Genomic DNA, 10,646 nt, shown 5'->3' on the forward strand with positions numbered 1-10,646 from the left:
GCCACCTGACTGTGTGTAGCGGAAGGTAACTTGAATACCTCTATCGGTTCTCCCTTCTATTCCAGTCTCGTATTGTTCGTGGAAAGTAAGAGTATGCCTCTGGGTGGGCTCTAATCTCTCTGATTTTATCCTCATGGTCTGCAGCCGTCCAGATATTTGTAATTTTAACTACGAACCACAAACGGAGTACACATTTGAAGAAAGTGTGTTGTAATGATTGATTGTTGACAGATGTGAAAATTACCGAACAATCAGTTTAATACGCCACAGCTGCAAAATACTAACGCGAATTCTTTACAGACGAATGGAAAAACTAGTAGGAGCCAATCTTGGGGAAGATCAGTTTGGATTCTGTAGAAATATTGGAACACGTGAGGCAATACTGACCTTACTACTTATCTTAGAAGAAAGATTAAGGAAAGGCAAAACAACGTTTTTAGCATTTGTAGACTTAGAGAAAGCTTTTGACAATGTTGACTGAAATACTCTCTTTCAAATTCTGAAGGTGGCAGGGTTAAAATACAGGGAGCGAAAGGCTATTTACAATTTGTACAGAAAGCAGGTGGCAGTTATAATAGTCGAGGGGCATGAAAGGGAAGCAGCGGTTAGGAAGGGAGTGAGACAGGGTTGTAGCCTCTCCTCGATGTTATTCAACCTGTATATTGAGCAAGCAGTAAAGGAAACAAAAGAAAAATTCGTAGTAGGTATTAAAATCCATGGAGAAGAAATAAAAACTTTGAGGTTCGCCGATGACATTGTAATTCTGACAGAAACAGCAAAGGACTTGGAAGAGCAGTTGAATGGAATGGACAGTGTCTTGAAAGGAGGACATAAGATGAACATCAACAAAAACAAAACGAGGATAATGGAATGTAGTCGAATTAAGTCGGGTGATGCTGAGGGAATTAGATTAGTAAAGGAGTTTTGCTATTTGGGGAGTAAAATAACTGATGATGGTCGAAGTAGAGAGGGTATAAAATGTAGACTGGCAATGGCAAGGAAAGCGTTTCTGAAGAGAGAAATTTGTTAACATCGAGTATAGATTTACGTGTCAGGAAGTCATTTCTGAAAGTATTTGTATGGAGTGTAGCCATGTATGGAAGTGAAACATGGACGATAAATAGTTTAGACAAGAAGAGAATAGAAGCTTTCGAAACGTGGTGCTACAGAAGAATGCTGAAGATTAGATGAGTAGATCACATAACTAATGAGGAGGTATTGAATAGAATTGTGGAGAAGAGGAGTTCGTGGCACAACTTGACAAGAAGAAGGGACCGGTTGGTAGGACATGTTCTGAGGCATCAAGGGATCACAAATTTAGCATTGGAGGGCAGTGTGGATGGTAAAAATCATAGAGGGAGACCAAGAGATGAATACACTAAGCAGATTCAGAAGGACGTAGGTTGCAGTAAGTACTGGGAGATGAAGAAGCTTGCACAGGATAGAGTAGCATGGAGAGCTGCATCAAACCAGTCTCAGGACTGAAGACCACAACAACAACAACGATTGATTTATTAATGAAATTACTATGGCGAAAATGACGGTTTTTCAATACATTTGCTTGCTACATACTACATAATGATGCCCCACACGAAATGATTGAAAAAATAAGTCTACACGTGCGGGATTCTAAACTCCGTATCATCTGCATGGTGGCCGTGAGCTTTAGCCGCTACGCTCTGCTGCGCGTAACAGGATTAACGTTATCGGTTTAAGAGGTACGGGTAAAACTTCAGCATCGATTTTCTCAGAAACTAGGGGCCGTCGCATGTACATCCGCTAGCCACATACTGAGGGCAGGTACAGCAAAGCTAACGTAAGACTCTTCAAAATCCGAGAGTAACAGGTCTGACGATCCCGTTGCCTGTACTCGTGCTGGATGCGGAACCGCGAGCTGTATTTACGAGCCGAGGCTGAGCTTTCTACCAGAGGCGGACGTCCTGATTAGGGCTTCCAGCTAACGATGCTTGACTTCACTTGACTCCGCGTCTTGAGATCTCCGCGGCGAGCACACGGCAGCCTGCGAGGAGCTGGCTTATCACAGCAGATCACGTGACAAACCACTCGTACCCTCTGCCACATGAAACTGCTACGAAACTGTCCTGACATACTGACTTCTGACAACTAACAGCAGCGAAAAACGGAAGCATTACAGGATGGCGCCTACATCACAGGCGTCTAATTAAGAACTTTATTCGTCGTCGTCCTCTTCCTCCTTCAGCTGAAACACTGCTTTGATGCAGCTCTCTATGCTTGCCTATACTGAGCAAGCATCTTTATCTCAAGTCTTGGTCCGCCCCTACAATCTTTACCCCTCTACTATTCTCCATTACCAAATCGATTATTCTTTTGTGCCTATCAATCCATCCTGTCTTTTAGCCAAGATGTGCTATAAAATATGTTCTCTCCAATTAGATTCTGCACGTCTTCAGCATTTATCCAGTCTTCCCATCTAATCTTCAGCATTCACCTGTAATATCATATTTCAAAAGCTTGTATTCTCTTCTTCTCTGAACTGTTTACCATCCACTTTTAATTTTCGTGCAGAACTGCACTTCAACAAGTGTCTCCAGAAAAGACTACCTGTCATTTAAATGTATATTCGATGCTAACAGATTTCTCGTTTTCAGAAACTCTTTCTTGCTATTGCTAGTATGCAATTCACATCCTCTTAACTTCCGCTTCCGTCTATTAGTTTGCTGTCAAAATAACAAAACTCGTCCACTACATCAGTGTCTCATTATCTAATCCACTTCCCTCATTAACACCTGATTTAATTCAACCGTCCGCAGCTCGTGGTCTTGCGGTAGCGTTCTCGCTTCCCGCGCCCGGGTTCGATTCCCGGCGGGGTCAGGGATTTTCTCTGCCTCGTGATGACTGGGTGTTGTATGCTGTCCTTAGGTTGGTTAGGTTTAAGTAGTTCTAAGCTCTAGGGGACTGATGACCATAGCTGTTAAGTCCCATAGTGCTCAGAGCCATTTAATTCAACTGCACTCCTTTAGCCTCGTCTTGTTGGTGTTCTTGCCTAATGCTTCGTCTCGTAATTTTTACTTAGTCACAGTTTTAGCAGAACCAGACGACTTGGGAGAGGCATTGGAAGGATGTCCGAGATAATTGTTGCACCGTTCACAATTTCAGCGGAATCAGCTCACTAACTCAAACCGAAACCTTACAACTTAACGGCAGCTTACCGACGGAATAATTCAGTTATTGTTGCTAGACGTCGGTACTGCGACTGGCTATTGTACTCTGCGCTTAATGGAGAGGTTTATAGCAGTTGATATTGCTGCTACTGCTGCTGCTGTGATGGTGGTGGTATTCAGTCCGAAGACTGGTTTGACGCAGCTCTCCACGCTACTGTATCCTGAGAGCGCTCTTCATCTCTGAACAACTACTGCAACCTACATCCTTCTGAATCCGCTAACTGCTCGTCTCCTATTCTCCCTCTACAATACACCCCCCCCCCCCCACACACACACACACACACACAATTTCCCTCTGATACTATGTTGGCGATTCCTTTATGTCTCAGAATGTGTGTACCGATCCCTTGTTTTGGTCAAGTTGTGCCACAAACTACTTTTCTTCCCGTTACTATTCAGTACCTCCTCATTGGTTACGTGATCTACCCATCTACCCTCAGTATTCTTCTGTAGCACCATATTTCAAATGCTTCTGTTCTTGTCTGAACTGTTTATCGCCCATGTATCAATTCCATACATGGCTACACTCCAGACAAATACTTTCAGAAAAGACTTTCTAACACTTAAATCTGTATCCGATGTTAACGAACTTGGTTTCTTCAAAAAATGCTTTTCTTACCATTGCCAGATTACATTTTATATGCTCTCTACTGTGGCCATCATAAATTATTTTGCTATCCAAATAGCAAAACTCATCCACTACTTTAACTGTCCCATTTCCTAATCTAATTCCGTCAGCGTCACCTTCAAGACTGTCCAATTCACGCAATTGCTCTTCCCACTCCGACAGAATTACAATGTTCTCGGCACATCTCACAGATTTTATTTCTTCTCCCTGGATTTTAATTCCTGCTCCAAATTTGACTTGGTTTCCTTTACTGCTTGCTTAATGCACATATTGAATAACATGGACGATAGGCTACATGCTTGTCTCGCTCCCTTCTCAACCACTGCTTCCCTTTTATGCAACTCCACTTTTATAACTGCCGACTGGTTTCTACACAAGTTGTGAATAGTCTTTCACTTCCTGTGTTTTATCCCTGATACCTTCAGAATTTCAGCGAGTGTATTCCAGTCAACACTGTCTGAAGCTTTCTCTAAGTCTATAAATGCTTTAACCCTGGGTTTGCCTTTCCTTAACCTATCTTGTAAGTTAAGTCGAAGGTTCAATATAGCCTCTCATGTTTCTACATTTCTCCGGAATCCAAACTGATCTTCTCCTAGGTCGATTTTAACCAGTTTTTCGATTCTTCTGCAAAGAATGTGTGTTAGTATTTTGCGACCATCACTTATTAAACTGATAGTTCGGTAGTACTCACACTATACAGCAGACCGTAAAATAGTCTTTCTCTTGTGATGACATGAGCTCACAAAAGAAATACGTTGGAGCTCTAAAAATACAAATCAGACAAATCAAGACCCTCCGCACGATGTAAAAAAGAGAATTATGTAATTAATGTAACGCGAATAATTAGACCGGTCTTTTTCAATCCAACAATAACTTCTGATGGATATGTGAACTATATACACCAACCTTTTTTCAGTGGCCGACGGTTGGTTTTACGCACAGGACTTCGTACACGTCGTATGCTTGTGTGACAGTATTACGAGGTGCACCACTGTTACGTTGCAAGGCATCAGTTCCAGTTTGCGTACAGGAGACTCTACCGACACGCTGGGATAAAAGTGCTGAATGTCACATCGATTTTGTCGGACTTCCTTCCAAGATTCATCCCATCTGGTGTAGTACTGCAAAATCCGATACGGCTCACGCCAGAGTCTGCGGAGCGGGCCGAACTGTATGCAGCCATCGGGGCCTGCGCCTCTGGCACTGGTTCCCCCGCAACTCCGGACACAGCGCTTGCGTAGCTCGTCAAACATCCTTTACTTACAGTCTCAACCGTGATAAAGAAACAGGGGAAAAAAACAAGAGTTCCCGCTCTGTACGGAGTTGGGGGCTCTGGAACTTTCGCGCATGCCCACGCACGCACGCACGCACGCACGCGTTTTCCAGTCTCGCTCTCAAAAGAGAGGAATTGACACAGCAGATTCCGCTGTTGGCAACGGCGGAACCCATTAACACGGGAGCGGACGTGGAGCAGCCGAGACAGGCCGCCGGCTGGTGTAACTTCCGCAGCCGCCGGCTCCACCCCCAGAGGTCACCGCCCGCCCACTGTACGAGGCCGGAAGTCACATCACAACACCTTTTGTGTACACGTCGTTCAACTCCCGTTTATATCTAGTCCTTTTCACCTTGTTCCTCAACCCGTCTACTGACGCAACATACGAGGTGTGTCATCTACCAGTTTTTATTTTCTTCAAATAACTCTATTATCCCCTTGAAGGCAGTTCCCCTCGGCAGCTATAACCCGCGGAGTCTACGTTCCCAACCTTGGCAGCAGCGCTGAAGGCCTCAGCTGGTAGGTTAGATTAGATTAGATTAGATTAATACTAGTTCCATGGATCATGAATACGATATTTCGTAATGATGTGGAACGAGTCGAATTTTCCAATGCATGACATAATTAGGTTAATTTAACAACATACTTAAGTTAATATAACAACTTTATTTTTTGTGTTTTTTTGTTTTTTTATTTTTATTTTTTTATTTTATTTTTTTATTTTTTTAATATTTTTGTTTTTTTTTCTTAATTTAGTAGGGCCTTTAACATGACGGTCACAGTCTTCTGACTGTTCGTCGGAGTCCCAAAAGAGGTCCCTTTAAGACATTTTTCAATTTTTCAAGAAAAGAGTTCCAAGGACTCAGATGAGGTGAACACGGAACTGTAGAACAATAGGAATGCCTTTTCCTGAATTCGGTATCCAGATACTGATGGCTCCAGTATCCCAATATCAGTACATACACTGTGACCAAAAGTATCCGGACACCCCCCAAAAATATACGTATTTCATATTAGGTGCATTGTGCTGCCATCCACTGCCAGGTACTCCATATCAGCGACGTCAGTAGTCATTACACATCGTGAGAGAGCAGAATGGGGTGCTCCGCGGAACTCGTTGACTTCGAACGCGGTCAGGTGGCTGTGTGTCACTTGAGTCGTACGTCTGTGCGCGAGATTTCCACACTCCTAAACATCCCTAGGTCCACTGTTTCCGATGTGATAGTGAAGCGGAAACGTGAAGGGGCACGTACAACACAAAAGCGTACAGGCCGTCCTCGTCTGTTGACTGACAAGAGACCGCAGACCGTTGAAGAGGGTCGTAATGTGCAATACGCAGACATCTATCCAGACCATCACATAGCAATTCCAAACTGCATCATGATCCACTGCAAGTATTATCAGTTAGGCGGGAGGTGAGAAAACTCTGATTTCATGGTCGAGCGACTGCTCATAAGCCACACATCACGCCGGTAAATGCCAAACTACGCAGTTCGGTTACTTTTGATCGCATAGTATATGAATGTCTATACATGAAGTGGATATGGGGCCTGAAAATGGCGTATTGAAATGCCGAAACTGGTTCTCAAAATAAAATAAAATTATTTCTCAAAATATACGACTGTTTGGCGATCTTCCTTTGTAAATATTTGACCAGCCCCTAATCTGCGTCCACAATGGATCACCAGAGATTGAAATGAGCGCTGGTGACATACGAGTACGCCATTCCATGCCAGACTTCATCAACCGCGGCAGTGGCTGGCGAGTTGTGGCGTGTGTCAGTCTATCGGCAAAACGTGACCAGATGTTTTCAATGGGTGAGACACCAGGAGAACACGCTGGCCAGCGCAGCAGTCCAACAGCCTTTGTATCGGGGAAGATCCTAATAGCAGGTGCAACGTGCAAGCTGTGTCTTGTTTAAAGACCTCCAAAGCACTAGCCTTAACACGCCAGGAATGCTGAAAATCAGCAATTTTGGGAGCCAGAAGCGATCATTTTGTATGCCCATTGACACTAGGGATCAGAAACAGAGCGAGTACGAGTCTAATGTTCGGCTTACTTCCTTCACACGTCAAGGCGCCGCTCTTACATCATTGCTACCGGTCTCCCTTTGTTCCGGCAGTAGTTCCTCGAGTTTGACGAGTCTGAGAATTGTGACGCTGCCGTCGCTTCATACTCTTCGACTCGTTCTGTATTACTGAAGCACGCAGCAGTGTAAGGCTAACAGTGATTTTTTGGTAGTACTGAAGATGAGTACACGGTCTTGCTGCTGTAAACTAGCAATGACGAGGCGAAATGACTGATGGCAGGGATCAGATGGTTAACGGTCTTGCCGCAGTGGTAACACCGGTTACAGTCAGGTCACCGAAGTTAAGCTTTGCCGGGCTAGGCTAGCACGTGGATGGGTGACCATCCGGTCTGCCGAGCGCGGTTGGCAGGCGGGGTGAACTCAGCCCTTGTGAGGCAAACTGAGGAGCTCCTTGACTGAGAAGTAGCGGCTCCGGTCTCAGAAACTGACATACGGCTGGGAGAGCGGTATTCTCACCACGTGCCTCTCCATATAAGCATCTAGTGACCCCAGTGAACTGAGGATGACACGGCGGGCGGGCGGTTCTGTCGGGTTTTCATGGCCTGTTCGGGCGGAGTTTACTTTTAGGAATCAGATGGACTTTAACGAAGCTGTGTTTTGTGAGAAAGTGGAGGGAATAAGACGAAAATTAATAACACCAAGTGCGAATTTGCCCTATTAGAGGAGGAGTGATATATGGAATAAGTTTCATGGTATAGTCCACGCTCCAGGCGAGAAACGTACGAATTTGGGCCAACGCAAACAGAATGGTTGTATTCTTTTACGTAATTTCCACCTCCACAATGAGAAAACACATATGCTGCGTCAAACGGATACTGGGCACATAGCACCGTCACTGTTATACCCCTGCGACAAAAAAGCGCGCTATTTCTATGTTTATTTGGCCATGGCAACTTGCGTTTATGGGCTAACAGCCAGTTGTTTAGCTTATCATTCATTTCTACAATTTATTTTTATAATTAATAACCATTTAGAGACTGCACTTCATCCTGATGTCATGTTTTCTGGTACGGCCTGCTGTCGTTACAGACTCGGCAACGCCTCAAAAGTGTGTTTATGTCAATGTAATTGCTAGACATCCTCTGTATAGACATTAAATATTAAAATAAAAATTTACGGCAGTCTTCGAAAAAGTGTTATCTATGTAAACCTATGTATAAACAGAACAATATTCATTGCTAACCGATCATTATATTGGTAAATAACTTGTTCTGTCATTTAGGCAGGTCGGACGTTTTGTAACATTTCCGCCCGCACTGAGAATGGCTATAAAGGCGAAATCATGATTGTGCGAAATAAATGACTAGTATTTCACAGTTTAATGGCGGAAATTGCTTTCAGAACGTTTGCGTAAATAGCGGAAATGCCGCGGGTCTACTACTGTACTTGCAAGCTCGTTTACTCGTTCTCCATTCTGAGCGAGTCGAGCCCACTTGTAGCCGACTCTCGGGCGATGACTGGGCAGTAGCGGAGGCTCACGAGTCGAGTCTAAAGGCACACGGGGACGGCGAGTTGGGAGATGACGTGACAGGACTCAGAGGAGAGTTTAAAGCAAGTACACGGAGCTCATTTCTGAGCTCTAATCGACACCCTATGCCGTCACGCCGGTATGACGATGACGAATGTCATATGGCAACATTCGATCTCGTCGGAGGCTGTATGCAGAACCGGGAAAAAAACGAAGCGTCCCCACTGTTGAACCCGGTGTCGTCGTTGGACGCACCACTGCCGGCGCGTCAGCGTTAGTCGCAACAATGGTCGCCACGCTGACAGCCATGAATGTGTGTGAATATTTAACTTCAAATAAGCCCATTTCCTGGCTATAGATGCACGACGTGGTTCCTCTGTCCTACACGGCCGAGAGAACAATATGTCTGCGCTTTTGGTCGCTAGACGCGTGGGGCTGTTGAGAGGCTGCACGGTGTTGAGTACAGCCCTCCTGAACCGATCGATTCCATATTCTTACGACAGGCGCAGGATCCCGATCAATGCGACCAGCAACATCGCGGAAAGATACACCAGAGTCCCGAAAGGCAACGATCCTGCCGATGTCGTATTCGGACACGTGCTAGGAGATATTTTTCCTTATCCCACGAGACATAACACGATCTTGTCACAAAGAAACAACATGCAAATACGATTTCTGAATGACAAACTCGCTGTGTAATCTTTACTTACGTACAGGATGTAGATGGCTTTACTCCAACTTGCTTTGTGTGGTTGTGCTGAAATCCTTATTTACATATGCAAGCAAGTAGCACATTTAACGCCAATTTGAAGTTATAACGTTAAATGAAAAGCACTCTTAGTTGCGAATATGGACAAACATTAGCTGTTTAATGGAATGACGGCAATGAAAATTTGCGTCGGACCGGAACTCGAGTCCGGATTTCTCGCTTAATTGTCAGTGGTCGTCCTACCATTACGCTACCCGAGCACGACTCACGGCCATGCATGCATGTCCGAAGGAACATTGCATCGTACTTCTGAACAACACAGGCACTGCAATATCGAATCGGAAGTCACTTGCATGCCGCCTTCATGCTGTCCCAGTTTTAACAGCCAGCACTGTATAGGCGCCGAACTCCATTTCTTTCTGCCCTGTGGCAAACACTTCGCATCTACACACCACCTAACATAACGTACCCGACAATGCGAGTTCTATACAGGGTGACCCAGGAGGAATGGTCAATAGTCAGGGGTATGACAGCAACGACCATTTGAAGCAACAAAGCTTCATGTTGATGTGTGCCCTATTCCGATCGGTTTCCGAGATAAAACACGTCTAACGTACACTTTATTTTCTTTATTATTCAAATACATAGTCATTGTTTACAATGTAGGACAGTAATGTAGAGGAAGTCGTGACGAGCAATTTCAATTTCATATAGGACATTTGTGGTCTATCATGTCGGAAACTATCTCAAATTCGCCTACAAAAACCACCTACCCTAAAGAGTATGCACATCACACAAGATTTTCAATAGTCTCTCTCTTTTCACGCGCACTATTATACATAGAGAAAAAATGAACAGGACCATTTTTGTGGAAAATTTGATGTAGTTCAATTTTGGCTGCGGCATGTTTTCGCTAGAAGTCGCGGTTTAGACGGGTGTCACTACATCCTAAACTGAGAACCTGGATATCAGGAAATAATGGTCGACAGTGAGCATGTACTATGATTTAAATTTTTCAGCTTAAAGAATCTAGCGCATTAGACGAACAACTTTGATCATACAGCTTCCGCTCCGAAATACGCATACGAAGCAAGATCCGAAACACAGACGCTTCAAGGACTCGTATTCACAAAATTAATGTCATGTCCTTAACTGTTCCTATGTGTCACGTAAAATCATTAAGGATTACTTTAAAAAGTTAACATAAAGCTGCTGCCTCTGTGTGTGTTCACATTTCTGACATACAAATGCTGGTAGCGATGTCCCGCAGGTAACT

Source organism: Schistocerca serialis, chromosome 1, assembly GCF_023864345.2.
Source record: "Schistocerca serialis cubense isolate TAMUIC-IGC-003099 chromosome 1, iqSchSeri2.2, whole genome shotgun sequence".
NCBI lineage: Eukaryota > Metazoa > Arthropoda > Insecta > Orthoptera > Acrididae > Schistocerca > Schistocerca serialis.